The sequence below is a fragment of the Podarcis gaigeae genome, assembly GCF_964106915.1.
Source record: "Podarcis gaigeae genome assembly, chromosome: 6".
Taxonomy (NCBI): Eukaryota; Metazoa; Chordata; class Lepidosauria; order Squamata; family Lacertidae; genus Podarcis; species Podarcis gaigeae.
In genome coordinates this window covers 95,428,026-95,443,504 of record NC_139682.1, presented here as the reverse complement: position 1 = coordinate 95,443,504, position 15,479 = coordinate 95,428,026, and the positions used below count along the sequence as shown (strand labels likewise).

Genomic DNA, 15,479 nt, shown 5'->3' with positions numbered 1-15,479 from the left:
CAGAAGAAGATATACAGACAAACGAATCTTAAACCAAGGCTTCACATAGGGAACTAAAATAATGGTCACAGTTATCAGTGGACATAGGGCTCCAGATTTCCCAGTCCATGGGCAGGAGAGATGATAAAGAAATTTTCACAGAATTTCAAAATACAGCTCTTGCCAAATTCCAAAATGTGGATTTTGTTAAGAGACTTTGAACTCTCAAGCTCTCAACATCTGGATTTCGGAACTGAAATTGGAAAATTATCTGGAAGAAGACTGGAAGAAATTCAAGATATATCTTAAAAACCATTGTAAAATTGAGGAGTGCTAGATGTCAGGGAATAAGAAATAGAGAATTGCAGCTGTAACTAATAAGTCAAAGAAAAAGGAATGTAATGAAAGTGAATTAAATAATTAACTATTTGGAGAGTTGCTAAAGGAATGTGAAATAAGGATGCAGCAAAAGGGAGGTATGGGGAAGTCGGAGGAATAAGGTGTATGAAATCAAGAGTATGAAATTACACATGTTTATATGTTTGTATGTTTTTAGTTTGTTTATTGTTTGTTTTAATTATGTGTTTGGAAAACAAATAAAAACTTCTTTAAAAAAATGAAATTGGAAAATTATCTATTTTGATTGGATGGATAAGGTTAAAGTAACACATACAGTATCAAATTCTTTTGCAAGTTAGTTTCCAGATACTGAGTGCTACTGCAAACCAGCTGCCATAAGTTTTCAAATGTTGATTGTGGCTGCAAAACCTTTCAGCGCTGCCCTTACTTGGGCTTGTAGGAACTGCAGCAACCATTTCCTCCCCATCTTCTTCCATGCTCAATACTGGGCCCCAGAAAAGCAGGGGAGGGAAAATAGCTACATCTTCCTCAGCTGCCCCCCTCCTGTTTATGAATCAGTGCAGCAAGCCACAGAGGTACCTCCACCTCCTCAGACATTCAGGCCCTGTGACAAGCTTGTGGATCCTTGTTGCCTCAGCAACAAGGCTGAGGTTGGTGTCAGACAAAGCCTCAGTTGTGTGGCACCGGTCAGCACCTGCAACTCTGAAGCTGTGCCTCCCTTGGAGCTGTTCAAGGAGTTCCTGTGCCCATTCCTCTCACCCTCAGAGAAGAGGGAAATTGTGGCACCATCCTTGGTGACACTGGAACCAGGACAAGTACATTCATTTCAGCCTGAGGCAGATGGTTCTATCCCCAAAATGTCAGATTTTCTAAAAGCATATCGACATTACGGACGAAGTGTTTTGATATCCCTCTTCCTGGAAAATTCCCCAAAACTTAGTTCTATGAAGCAAGCTAGGGAACTTTAACAGTGAATGCAGTGCATTTCACACCTGTATAATATTCTTTGGGAGGAAACCATGACAGTTATACTATTATATGTGTTTGTAGTATAGGGATATTCTCAGCCTGTCTAAGAGCAGTAATGTAATCTGTGAAAGATCCTGAACCTACCCTGCCCTATAAAAAAAACATCCTTGAATTCCTGCTCCATGATTGCAGTCATAGGATTTTTGTCTATCACATGACGGTATATGTTTTGACTCCACAGAGAGGGAAGTGACGGAGACAGGATGTTTGTGTTACTATGTTCCGTGAAGTGGGACTATTGTCCTTTGTTCTTTCTCTTTGCTGTCTGATGTAGAGAGAGGGGGGGGGAACCATGTTGCAGTGCTCCGTGTGTGTTTATATGTAAATAAAGTAGATTAGCCAAAATGCTGAGTTGCTGAGGTCTGTCACGCAAGCTGCGAAGACTCTGCGTATCCCTAAGTGTGCCAATGTCTGTTGGCATCGGTCGCTTTGATGTTCGGGCAGAAGAAAGCTTTTGAAGCCCCCGAACAAAAGACCAAGAGGAAGAGAATGTGCCAGTTGGGCAAGTGTCTCTGCCAGGGTCCTACTCGAGTGTAGGCCGAGCTCCTGACAGTCTCTGTGGTAGAAATACAAAGTAACCTTTTATTAATGAAAACCTGCCACTCATGACCATAGTTAAAATGACAGCAGCCATTGACTAACTTTGAAAAATTCCTTCTACCAACAGAGGGACCTAGCAAAGGAACAGGATCAGCAATATATAAAACACTACTCCAAGATACCACAGGCCTCAGTACCACAATCAAAGACCAATGGGAACACGACACAGGATATGAAATAAACCCCATCCATTGGCTGAAGCTGTGGACTAAACCACCCTTTAAACCCCTCTCAGCCAAGAGAAGAGAACTCACTTTGAAACTTATCTACAGATGGTACCTAACACCAGGTAAGCTAGTAGTCCCCCAGGGACTTCACCTAGGTGCTGGAGAGCCTGCAACACCATGGGCACATACTTCCACATGTGGTGGGAATGCCCCAGAATTCAACCTTTTTGGATATCAGTCTTACAAGAAATCTGCAATATAACAGGTAATAGGGGAAACGCCTAAATTCACCCTACTAAATCTCTTCCAACACGCACTCACATGACAAAAAACTCATAAGTCACTTGCTCTCAGCAGCTAGGAGTGTCATAACCAGACACTGGAGTGAACATAGACCGCTGCTACCAACTGTATGGGAAACCGCACTAGTAGAAATGCTAACAAACTGAAATTATCACAGGGATCGACAAAGGAGGACACTTTCACCCCTTTATACATACACAGGCCAACAAGGCAATGACTGACCACCAGCACCACACTGCATAACACAATGAATCATTATGGGTAACGTAACCCAGCAATTCCCACCCCACATGACCAAAACACACTGCAAACAATCAACTGCAACTGGCCATGCCTTGGGCCCTCTGGTCAATGTGGTGCTGACAAAAAAGCACCACTCATATACGCTGCAAAGAATGAAAGTTTACTGTCTCCTTTCCCCTCCTCCCCACCTTTTCTTTCTTTCTTTCAACATTGTTTCTCTCTCTCTCTCTCTCTCTCTGTGCTGGTCCCAGGGTGGGGGGTTTACCATGCGGCGTGGTCTGCGTCCGGTCCTAGGTCGAGGGTATGGAGGCTGTCTGTCAAGGGCGAAGTGGGGTCCAAGACAAGGACCTGGGCATGGTCAGGAACTCTGGAAGAGCAGGTCAGGGTGTTGGCAGGAACAGGTTACCAACGATGTTGCTCCCGCAACCTGGGACTGGGCTGACTGGCCTTTATCTCCTCTGAGGCCTAGGGCGGTCCCGGCCCACAAGTGACTCGCCTCCCCTGGCCTTAAGGCGAGCACTCCTCCTGAGAGAACTTAGTTCCCTCCGCCTCTCTGCCCTGATCCTCTGCAGCTCCGGAGAGGCTGGAGGGTTACTGGACCCAGAGGCAACTTCACCTTCCCTTGACAGGGCTGAGAGAGGTGCACCTGCAGGCAATGGGTCCTCGATCACCTCCGGAGCCAGAGCGGATTAGCTAGTGTCTGCTTCTGAGGATCTGGCACAGGTGAGGGCCCTTCAGGTTCAAGCCCCTGCCTCAGCTCAGCCGGCCCTGGAGGCGGCGACTCCTGTGCAGGCTGGGATTCCTCAGGTTCAGCCTCTGAATTGGATTCCCAGGCCATCACACTCTATTTCCTCCCTCCTCTCTCCCCACTTCTCTCTCACCCCTCAACCCCATATCGCCTATGACAAAAATGTCACAAATTGACTGTAATGGACTTGTAGGAAAGATTTTATGATTTGAAAAGAAGACACTGAATGTACTTTTGTTACTTATGGAAATCTTTTAATAAAACATAACATGATAATGATAATAATTCTGGGCACTGTAGTTTACCCCTCACTGAATTTCAGTTCCCAGCAATTCTTGACCTGCTGCAGTGCCCAGAATTCTGTGAGGGCCAAAATGTGCTTTGAACGGGCTTGAAGGCATAGTACGTATGCAGCCTTGGATTTCCTTTGTGTAGGATCCATCTAAAGGCAGGAGCCACAATCATTTGAAATGGTCTTTAAATAAAGGTCAAATAAAATTGTTATCTGAAACTTTGGGGATTACTTTTTAAATGCTATGCTCAAGCCAGGTATTCCTCTTGTCCAAGAGGTAAGCCATAGACTATATAATTACTGAGAGGAGTGTTCTGAGGCCTAAATAGAATGTCATGCTCTGAGAGAAGGTCAAACTGTTAGGAAAACAAGGTGCTGCTGACCAGGGTGGATAAAAATCAATGATTTTTTTTTAATAAATCGGATTATTATTTTTTATTTAAATGGGATTTTTAAAATAAAATGCTTTTGGAGGAAAACTCTTCCTAAAAATAGTTTTCTATTTAGGTTACATTATGGTCCAAAGGCTATTCATCAGGAAATAAGGATTTGTTTTAAGTTTTTCAAGTATGCTAAAACTCAAAGTTGTTGTTTTTTAAGTTTAATCACATCAGTTAACAAACATGGATACATATGCTATAATGTTATTGCTTTAGTTAAATAAATTGTTTAAATTGTTATTAAGGAAATGGTTATTTTTCTCCTTCCAATAAAGTACATCAGAAAAGGTGTCCAAGTATAAACAGTTAACTTATTAAACCTCACAATAATTTCATAATTATCTGTCTATGTATTTCTAATAGTATAACCAAATCAGTAATTTTTGATATAACTGTAAAAACTACTCTGAAAATTTATTATTCCAAAAATGAAACCTTTGTCTGGTTGTAAATATTAAGCTTATACCAGCAAGAATGAGTCTTTCTGTTAAAAAAAATATTAAAAAAACTTGATTTAAATCAAGTCTTACTGACTATTGATTTAAGTCAAGTCTTACTGACTATTGATTTAAGTCAAGTCTTACTGACTAGTGATTTAAGTCAAGTCTTACTGACTAGTGATTTAAATCATGATTTAAATCGATTTGATTTAAACCAAATCCACCCTGCCGCTGACTGTCATCTTTGGTGTCAACTTCAAGAAGAGACTTCTTCCATATTGTTTTCAATCACCTTCCCAAAAGGAGAGAGAAACAGAAACGCAGTGATGCCTGGAGTATTTTGTCACCCCTTCTCAGTTACATTATGGCCTATCAAGTAATGAATGCCAGTAAAATCCAGATTCTACCAGGCTCTGCCAATAACCACCAGATTTCATTTTGCCACCACTCAGGACTTTTGAAGCTAAAAATTACCCATACTAGTTCTGTACTTTAAACTTTAAAAGTTTTCAGTTCTTGGCTGGAGGCAGGAAAATTAACTACGAACCCCAACATTTGGGAATACTCTCCAAACCTGTGTCAAGGTTTTGCAGGGTTTTTGTTTTGTTCTTTGCAGCATGTTGCAGCAAAAAAACCCCACATATTTTGCAGTGCCCCACAGACTGAATTGTTACAAAGAGGGATGGGATAAAATATGTCTAGCATCCTTGCAGGTGCATCCCCTCGCTCGTGCCTGCTGACTACTGAAGCACAGACATGACCTTGCAATTTGTTGGGTTGGTGGAGCACCAGCAGCAAATAGATAAAGCAAGTTGGTAGCAGCCAGAGTGAAGAGGTGCTCCACGTCTCCAAGATAAGAAGAGCTGAAAAATGCTGTTTGCTGAATGTTTACAGAAAGAAGCAAAGTTCAAGTTGACCAGCAGACATATTATTGATAACTTTTTAGAGACGGGTGAACTCATCATAATCTAATTCAATATGAATCTTCCAGAACCAGATTAATTCCTGCACTGCAGTCTGATTTCCTGTTTTTGAGACTTGATAGTAATCTGGAATGTTGGTATGTGCACATTATGTTGTCGCCATGCAAGGAGGGGAGCAAAAGGCTAATGATGCCTTGCTTATGTCTTCCACCTCTCTTTACCCTTCTTATTTTTGCATTCTACTCTGGAAATCACAGTATGTTTGCACACATATTTGCATAGAGTTGGTACTATATTGTGGAAGAGAAGTCCATTGTCCCCATCTAAAAGAAAAGGTGCAGTTGCCAATTAATTTCAAAGACCATAAGCATGCTGAACTCTGTGTCGAAGTCTATATATTTTTATTTATTAAGGCAAGCAGGTTAAAGTGATTTTTTTGTGTAAGTGTGACATTCATTTACTTTTCCAAATTGTTCTAATGAGATTTAGAAAAGGGTTAACATAGGTGAAGACCAGATATTTGCTGCCCACTCCCATGATTGCATATTACCTAAATCAGGATCTGTAAAAATATTAATTACACATTCTTACTCTAGAATGCTGCTCCAGAAATCAGACTGACCAATTTGCAGGGTCCCATTTCTCCAGTGTCAGAATTAGAAAAGGCCCAATTTTATCAGCTCCTCAGAACAGGTACGAGTGTTGCAATTTCTAGCATCTGGCATCTCTAAAACTTTCTAGACCAACGAGACAGAGTTGACTATAAGGACATAAAGGTCAGAAGGAGAGGATATAAAGTATGATACAAAGACTGGAAAATAAAAAAAAACTTGTTGAAGGGATGGAGGGAAGTCATAAGCTCAGTAGAGCAAAGAAGTTATTTGCTTTATTATTGGTATGTTGAAATATTGTGTTAAAAAGAAATCAATATATATATATATATATAAACTTTTGATGATACCAGCCACCCATATTGCTATTGCATTTTTCTTTTTAAATCCTGCACATTTTTCACAAGCACTGAGTTTTCTATTTTAGTATTCTCCCTGATAACGCTCATTTTCTAGGGGCAGGGTTTTGTTGTTTTGTAGCAGTCTGAGGTGGTACAGCTCAGAAACAGGTTGACAACCTCAGTAAGCCATCAGCTCATATTCCATAGAAGCAGAAAATGCTGGACTTAATTTCTTCCAAGCACAGCTGAAAAGAGTGTGAGCAAGAAGTTGAGATCAGAGGGTAAGATCTGTCGCTGATTGCCTCAGTTGCCACATGCTGGAGTTTATCTCTCTTCTGCTTGGGCTGCTTTATGAATGAACCAGCTGCTCCTGCCACTGAATTTATGAGAAGCCTTTGTATTTGCTTACATAACATGCTCAAAGCCTTGCACATTTATATTCCCCTAATTATACCTCCCTCTGTATTTGCTTGTTGCATTTTCCTTTGGCAATTGAGGAAAGAATTGACACAAATGCACAGAGTAGGCTGCTTGGTGTGAAGGACTGATTAAGGAAAGTTTCGGCCTCTTCACACATGACAACTTTCCTGTCCAAATTAATTTCACACTGTCATGCATGAAAATCACACAAGCATTTCTTTTGCCGTGATTACATGGATTACAGCTGCAACGAGCAGCTCCCCATAATTTGTAACGGCAGTGAAGCAGATTCTGGCATGATTCTGAGACACAGCAGCCATAGAGATGGGCACAGAGAAATGATTCTACCTAATGTGGCAAAATGTCAGGTGTGAAGTGGCCCTTGAACATCCCAGACGTGGATTTCACCAGCTGAAAGGCAGGTTCATTGCAGCTGAAATGGTCACTGTTGAGCAACCATTTGGTGACCTGCATGAAATAGGTTTGATTGCAGTAGCAGTAGTAATGGTCCCTGTGTGTGTAGAGACCATCTACCACAGAGTACCTGCTGCTAGGGACAACCAACAGCTAGCGGTGTAGCTAGCTGCTCAGGTGCCTGGGTCGGTGCAAATGCCCTGCACCCAGGGGCAGAGCAAGCCACCCATGGGGCAGGGCAAGACGGGGCAGAGCACACTGCACAGAACCTCCATAGAGTCTGCAAGCCTGATGTTGCCATTTCAGGCAGCACGGAACCTGCAGGTGCCAGAGCCACTGTGTCACTCCCCAGGAGAGACATGTGGCTCGGGCGTTGCAGGCCAGGCCCTGCAGTCACCCCCCTCAGTGATGACACCCAGGGCGACCCACACCCACCATACACCCCTCCTACGCCACCACCAACAGGGGAGAGAAGCAGATAGAGGGGAGAGGTGGAGAGAGAGAGCTGATGCTTTCATGTTCTGCTTGTAAACTTCCAGAAGTATCCGATGGGCTGCTGTCAGAAGTGGGAAGCTGGACTTTCCATCTGATCCAGCAAGGAAATTCTCATGTACCTATACAGGCTGTGCATGCACAGCTCCCTCTGAAGTGCTGCAATTTCTAAAAGCACTTTTGTAGAAGTCACTTTGCAAGTGTCTATGCATCCATGAGCACAGACACTTGCAAAGCAAGTGGGTCCTTGCCAACTGAACCCACATCAGGGGCTTGTCTTCTATAGCTCTGTAGCACACATTTCAGTTTCTTTGCTCCCTCCCCTTTCAATGTACACCACACTCCTTAAAAAAAAAAGATCCAGTGAGTTTATTGATATATGGGAAGTCTAGTAGCACAGGTTGCTCAAGCTTAGTTTGTTATATTGCACTCAGTGTATGCCCAGAGGCATCCTTCCCTTGAGCTATGCAGACTACATGGTTACATTTCTAATTGTTTGGTAGCAGGGAGTGGGGGACAAGGCACTCTGGGTTGATTACCTTTGAGGTACACCATGTGGCTCAGGTAGGTCACAGGTCACTCTCCATGGAAGTGTGGGCAGGCTAGGAATGGCTACAGAAGAGCTGTCCCAAACTGTCGTAAGGCCCTCCCCAATAGGAGATTCCCAAAGGAGACACTCTCGGTTTCAGAACACATTGGAAAATGTAAGGTGACTCATAACTGCTCTAGCGAAAGACAATTGCAAAACACCAAAGGAACACTGACCAAAAAATATATGAATATGCTTTATGGCTATTTGTGTACCCATAGTGTCTCTACTTGGTGCTCTCCAGATATTTTTGACTGCAATTCCCAGTATGGCCATGTTGGCCTGGGGTTGATGGGAATTGTAGCCCAAAGCACCTGGAGGGCAGCAGGTTGGGGAAAGCTGCTCTAACCGCATCACGGTGGTTCGAGTCCAGGCTGAAGGGGCACTGAAAACAGAATGTTAGATGGCTTGATTCAGAGTTTCAAAGATGCCTGGATCCCAGCAAGTTCTGCATGTCGTCTGGGAATGGCCTGTTTTTACACTCACACCAAGGATAATACAGTATTCTGTAACCTTGTTATCACCTGAAGGAGCCAATAGCATGAACCAAGCCACCTCTTCCATATGGTGGAGTGAGGTGTATATGCCAAAGTATGATTTGGAAAAGAAGTTGAATATGCAAACAGTATTTATCAGATAAAGTAGGAAAATTGAAGCCCCCACCCTGGTTCATTAGGTTTGAAAAGATAATTATTTCATGTGGAACTCACTGCCAACAGGATGCAATTGCTGTATTTAGAAGAGGACTAAATAAAATGAAGGGCACCCAAGAGCCCCAAACCGTTAATGAATTGAAATTTCTCAACAATAATTAATGTCTCTGAACAGGCCCCAAGTGGTACCATTACAGTTTGCCGATCTCCATCCCTACCTGCACCCAAAAGCCACAATGTTGAAACTGAACTTATGGCTACAGACGAACATGACTTTTGTTATCTTGGTAATTATGTAAATCTTGTCATGTTGTAAGCCGCCTTGAGCATTGTTCTAACTACAAATAAAATGATGATGATGATGATGATCACAGAATGATTTTTTGAGGAGTGCTAAGGCCCATGGAGATAAGCATCTTTCTCCCTCCCATCTTGTCCTGGGTCTAAGGGCTGATTCAAACACAGCATTTCTTGTCCAGGTTGCTGTTCCATTTTGGAACTCCCATGCAAACCACACGTAGTGATTATTTGTTGAAGCTTCTTTCTTGCTGGGTGCAGATGCAGCAGCATCCATGTACTGGGAATCGATAGCTAATTGCAGATTCCCACAGTGTGTACAAATGGAAAAATAGATTCCTATGTAAACATAATGTGGAACAGGCTTCTGCACACATATGGAAGTAATTTCTATGCAGGGTATCCATAATGTTTGCTATTAATGGAATCTGGAAGAGGGAAATGGGGAGAGATTTCTGTCTAGATGTGAAGAGAAAGCGCAGCTACCAACTAAGGGGAGAAGGCGCTTCTGCTGTTTCAAGCACTGAGGATATGATATTGTTGCTGGCCTGTTGGTGTGGAAGTTAAGTGCAAATACAAGCAATTCCCTGTACACACACACACACACACACACACACACACACACACACACTTTTTAAAAAGAGATGAAAAGCACATACATAGCATCTTGTGCCAACATTTTTATTTTTCTGGGAAATGCATTACATGCAGATACTGCTGCCAAGAGTATAATCAGCTTGTGTGTGTGTGTTTAAGTCATTTGTAACACAGAATCCCCCAGACCTTCACTTCTTTAGGCAGGCCTATTTTCCCATCAACAAGAATCTGCAGCCAAAGCCAGCAAAAGTGAAAAGCCTTTTACTTTAGCTAATAGAAATTGAGTCAGCCCCTTAGGAATGATCTTTCTTCTCACACTATTTTCTGGGTTCTTTTTCCCCAGGAAGGAAAAACTTGGGTGTGTGCCTTTCAGTCTCTTATTGGAAAGCCAGGATATCAAAGAGGAAAGTCACAGAACCCTTACTCCAGTGTAGCTGCCTCTTAACAAGTATGTCATGACCACACTCTGTGGTGGAGGTAACTGTTATGCAATGGTCTCATGAGAGAAAACCAACATGATGCACACTGTAAAATGATTCTCAACTTTGCTTACAACTCACTGGGTTATGTCCTAGCAATTTCCACTACAGCTACAATATCTACTTCCCCCATATTAAAGAAAAGAGAACTCAAAATGACTCAGAAGATGTTACTGATTAGATCAACCATTTTAGTAAAGCATCAGATTACTATACCATGTTGAACTGTATTTGTGAAAGTTTTTGCATTTTTTTCTACTTACCTAAGAATATTGCAAAATTTACCATTATAAAGAATTCTGAACCATTATTCTCTCCCTCCCTCCCTCTCTCTTTCTCTCTCACACACTGTATATACATGATGGCAGTGATTCTCCAACATTTATGTTATCCTTTATCTACCAAGGAACCTCTACATATCTGCCATGCCATGGGGTCCTCATGAATTGCAGAATATTATGGGACATGTTCCGCAGTGCCCCCTCAATTCATGTGGTATGCTAAGTCAGGAATGTTGAGCTTCAGTTGCCATGTATGAATTGAGAATGCAATCCCAGACCAAATCCAGCTCTCCCCTGAAGTTGCACATTGCAGAGGGAGATTGGCTGCTGTCAGCCACTCATAGAATTGTAGAGCTAGAAGGGTTCCCAAGGGTCATCTAGTCCAACCCCCTGCAATGCAAGAATATCCTAGTGGCCCTGATGCTTTTTAATAATTACATTTTTAACCCCCCACACACCTTCCAGCTAAAACCTGAGCCTCAAAATAGCTCACAGATATTAAAACCTTACACACACACACACACACACACACACACACACACACACACTCAAATAACACAAGACTCAAATATCTAATAGTTATATTAGATAACTTTTCAGAAAATTGCATGTAGTGCTACTTGCCAAGTGTACGTAGATGACATCTATCATGCCTGTCTCCCCATTTTCCCTTATAAAGCAATGCAGCCAACAAAGGGTTTTTTCCCCCAAAAGCGCATGTGCTTGCGCGTGTGCACACACACACACACAGATAATAGAAATGACATATAATAAGGAAGGGCAAGCAATAAGGAAGACTGGAAAGGGTGGAGGGAGATGTACCAATACAGTTCATAATATTTCTACAAAGCAGAAAAATTAACACCAATATATCCAGCAACACCTTACATTGCACAGCACCTCAAAGAAAAAGTATTTGGGACACTGCAAGCTGCTGTTTACAGCCCCAGTTTCCTGGAACACAATCTGAATGCTACGGCATCAATACAGCTGCATGAAAGTTGGCGATCTTTCAAAATGCATTTGTGACAATCCTTTGGAGTACCTTGTTTTCAATTTTCTGCCACAGCTTTTGACTTAATGCTTAAGACGACAACACAGCTAACTATGTGTGTTTGTTTCCAAGATCCCCTCAGAAAAGGGCAGCTTCTCCTCTGTTGCAAAACTTGACTCTGCTAGATCAATTCTGGTTCCCATAAGTTTTTAGGGTATTGCTGCAACATTTATTTTTATGTTAACTATTCCCACTCTTTCAGATACTCAGGAGAGTTTCAAAAGCAGAGAAAGTGGTGGGTAGAATGCTGCACCAAAGAATAAGAGTCTAGTCCTAATGAATGCACACAATCCCTAATTGTGTATGAATTGGTGCTTTGGACCATAGCCATGCTTTATATGCCTTCTGTGGTGAAGACTCTTGCCTCTGAATGCTTTTGTGTTCATCTTTAAGGCACTCCAAGTCTCTGTTCCTTTTGCTGCAACAGACTAACATAGCCTTGCGATTCTGCCCTCTTTGTATCAACAGCCTGCACAAATGTACAATGGGATCATTTATAGAGTCTAAATTTCAGAGCATTGAGGAATTGCAGCAATCTCTAAAATAGAGGAGACCCATTTAAGAGCTCACAATAAATATTGATAAAATGCAGCATTGCCCATTGGCAAAGTGACCTCAGTGAGCATCACACTCTGTTGGGTTCTGTAACCACAGTGGAAGCACATGGCACAATAGCAGTGTCCGTTATGAAAGACAGAATAGCTCAGAGGGTGTCACATTAGACCAATGGCATTGATAGAAGTATCAAGTTTCTGATTTCCAAATAACTTTTCTTTCAACCTGCAAGCTTCTGGATGCAACATCTAGGTTGCTGCTGCTTGAACACAGGCACTGTGCATCTCAGAAGCCTGTTATTTACCAATATATTAAGCCAGATGAACAGAATTCTAAGAACTACTCAGGATCTGAATTCTTTTGTATTATTTCAGAGGTCTAAAAGATCATCAACACAAAAAACATAGTGACAAACAAAATGTGATGGGTGTTTAGGACACGGATATAAAATAATCTAACAAGTAATGTTTTTATACAAATCAATGTTACCTTCACCATCATTTGTAATTCTGATCACCTTGTTTGGGGAAAAGACTTAATACAACTGGAAGAGGTGTGGAGATAGATATTGATCAGAGATGTGGAGTCCTTTCTTATGGGAATAGACTAAAAAGGACAGGAAAGCTATGGGGAAAGGGACTAACATATAAAAAATAATGAATAGTAAAAGGAAAACCAGCTCTTTTGCCTAATACCTTCTGATGCACTGAAATCAAACAAGTTCAAAATGAGCAAAAAGGGAGGAAGTTTCCAAGGAACACAAGTTGATTTGTGGAACTCACTGTCACTGGAAGTGGCAATAGCCAACAGGGCCACTGGAACCAGCTTCCAGAGAACCATGAAACTACTTTCACAAGCCCAAAGGACTTGTAGTTTTTCTTTTCTTGAATAGATCCCCCCCATGCCACTGGTTCTGAAACTGGAAGGCATTGTAAAGGCAGTTTGGGACAGGCAGTGGGGGTGGGGTAGCAGTTTCAAGTAAAAAAATGCCCTTCTGTGTCACGACAAGCCTGAGACACAGCTGCAGTTGGGATCCTGCCTCAGATCAGGATAAAGAAGTGCTACCTATTATCAGCCAATGTAGTGGCAAAAACACAGGGGCAAGTGATGAATACATGGAGAAAAGGGAAGGAGAATAAAACAAGGTGGCTTACGGTAGCAAAGGGGCAAAAAGAAGTAGTAAAAGCTATTTGGAACAATGGGGTTTGAAACAGAAGCAATAAAGGAGCTTGGCTATGACAGCTGCATCTTCCCAGGGACTCTCTTGCCCATTTAGCATGCAAAAAATGACATTTCCCCCACCACTTTCTCCTTTCGCTGCAGGCACTGAGAGTAAGTTGACTCTCTTTAACCTCATTTTAAAAAGTCTGGACATAAAAGTGCAGCAGCATCAGATTTCCTGGGGGAACCCCCCCCCCACAGCTGCTCATCATTAACTTGTGCCCTATCACTCCCCACTCCACCTACCGCCATCTGTACCCCAAGAGGGGTACCCAGCAACTGCAAACCCTATTAATATCTTCTAGGGACCTCTGCCAGCACCCACAAGCTGGCAGTTATGAAAACCTGGCCCCTCGCCCATCCTGCTTCATCTGCAGGGCAGTACAGAAAAGCGAGGAGCCAACCACAGGAGCACACACCCATCAACCTCCACCTCAAAACCAACCTCGAAACCAGGAAAGAGTTAACAAGATGTGCTCTCCTGCACAGCAAGGAGACCCGACCGCGCACCTATGCATTATTGCACACCCCACCTGCCTATAGGAACAAGCGCAGACCCGACCGCGCACCTATGCATTATTGCACACCCCACCTGCCTATAGGAACAAGCGCAGAGAGGCACACAGAGCTGCCTCTCATTCAATGCACAGAGAAAGAGGTGAGCTCGCTTCCCAGTATCCGAAGAGGAAGAAGGAGTGAGAGCGGCAGGCGGCCCATTGCGTCGCTCTCCTTGGTGCTGAAACAAGCCAAGCCGCGCAGTGCAAAGAAACAAGTAACGCCGGACTTACCCAGGCTGGGAAGAGCAGCAGCAACCCAAAGGGAAGAGAAATGGCCCCAGTCCAGAGACCGCCTTGGCTCTCGAATCCACCGACGGCTGGGCTGTCTGGCCCCCAGGCTGTCCTCTTCAGCCCCCCACCCGTCTCCTCTTCGTAGAAGGAGAAAGAAGCCGGCAAGAAGCAAAGCTGGGGGCGGGGAGATGGGGGGCGGAGGAATCAGGTAAATGATGAGGCGGGGGGAGTCAGACGACTCACGCGGCCGGTGGCAAATCTCCTCCAAGACCCCGCTTGCCTCTTATTTCCCTCTCAGTCTACTTGTGTTGAGGCAAGAGCCCTAGCGCAGCTGAAAGGTTCCCCAGCCTTTTTTGCGCTCCCCTCCTCGCTCGCTCGCTCTCTTCAATTTCAGCAGCGTGGAGTCTTCTCTCTCTCTCTCTCTCTCCCTCTCTCTCTCTCTCTCCCTCCCTCCCTCCCTCCCTCTCTCTTCATCAGCCTGCAAGGAGCCACCTAGTGGCCAAATGGAGACGCAGCCCAAATCCTAACAACACCACACACACACACACAGAGAGAGAGAGAGAGAGAGAGAGAAACAGGGGTCCACTCTATTCGAAGCATTTTTTTAAAAGCCTCCTTTATGGCAACTTTAGATGCTGTTTTGCAATGTCCCCAGGAGTGGGTGGGGGTTCAATACACTTTTGCCACTTTCCCCATTGACAGGTTTGGTCCACCCAATGACATCTCATTTTTCTCAAGGACAGGAAAGCATCAGTCATATTGTGCCAGTCACTCCGATCAGGACAAACTCAGAGCCTCTAGTTCCAACTTGCAGGGTTTCACTGCCTATCAGATCTGTAGATTTTTAGGGTCATTTTATACATTCAGCTTTGCCAGAGGTGGAGTGGGGAGTGGGGGGTGGAGTGGATGCTTGAATACTTCTAGCAGACAACACAACTTCTGTGCAGTGTCCAGCTTCTGTACAGTCAAGAATAGGGTTAAGCCTGCTTGAGCATAGACAAGGGGGCGGGGGGGGGGCAGCTGCCTCCCCATCAAGCAAAACAATAGAAATATTTAACTAACTGACCAGTAACATCGGTTCTGCCCCCACTAACAAAATCTAAACACACACCCCCATGAGCCAAGGTGTGGGAGAAGAAATACATATTAATTATCTTATTATA

General features: G+C 43.3%; 1 protein-coding gene across 2 annotated transcripts in view; it reads right to left on the bottom strand.

Moving 5' to 3' along the window:
* TNR (tenascin R) overlaps positions 1-14,732 on the bottom strand; it is a 383,028-nt gene extending 368,296 nt beyond the window's left edge. For both annotated transcript variants that reach the window (XM_083743753.1, XM_083743755.1), the window contains exon 1: positions 14,317-14,732. The gene's annotated coding sequence lies outside the window, so the exon portion shown is untranslated. The remainder of the gene's footprint in view (positions 1-14,316) is intronic.
* Positions 14,733-15,479: the final 747 nt, after the last annotated feature.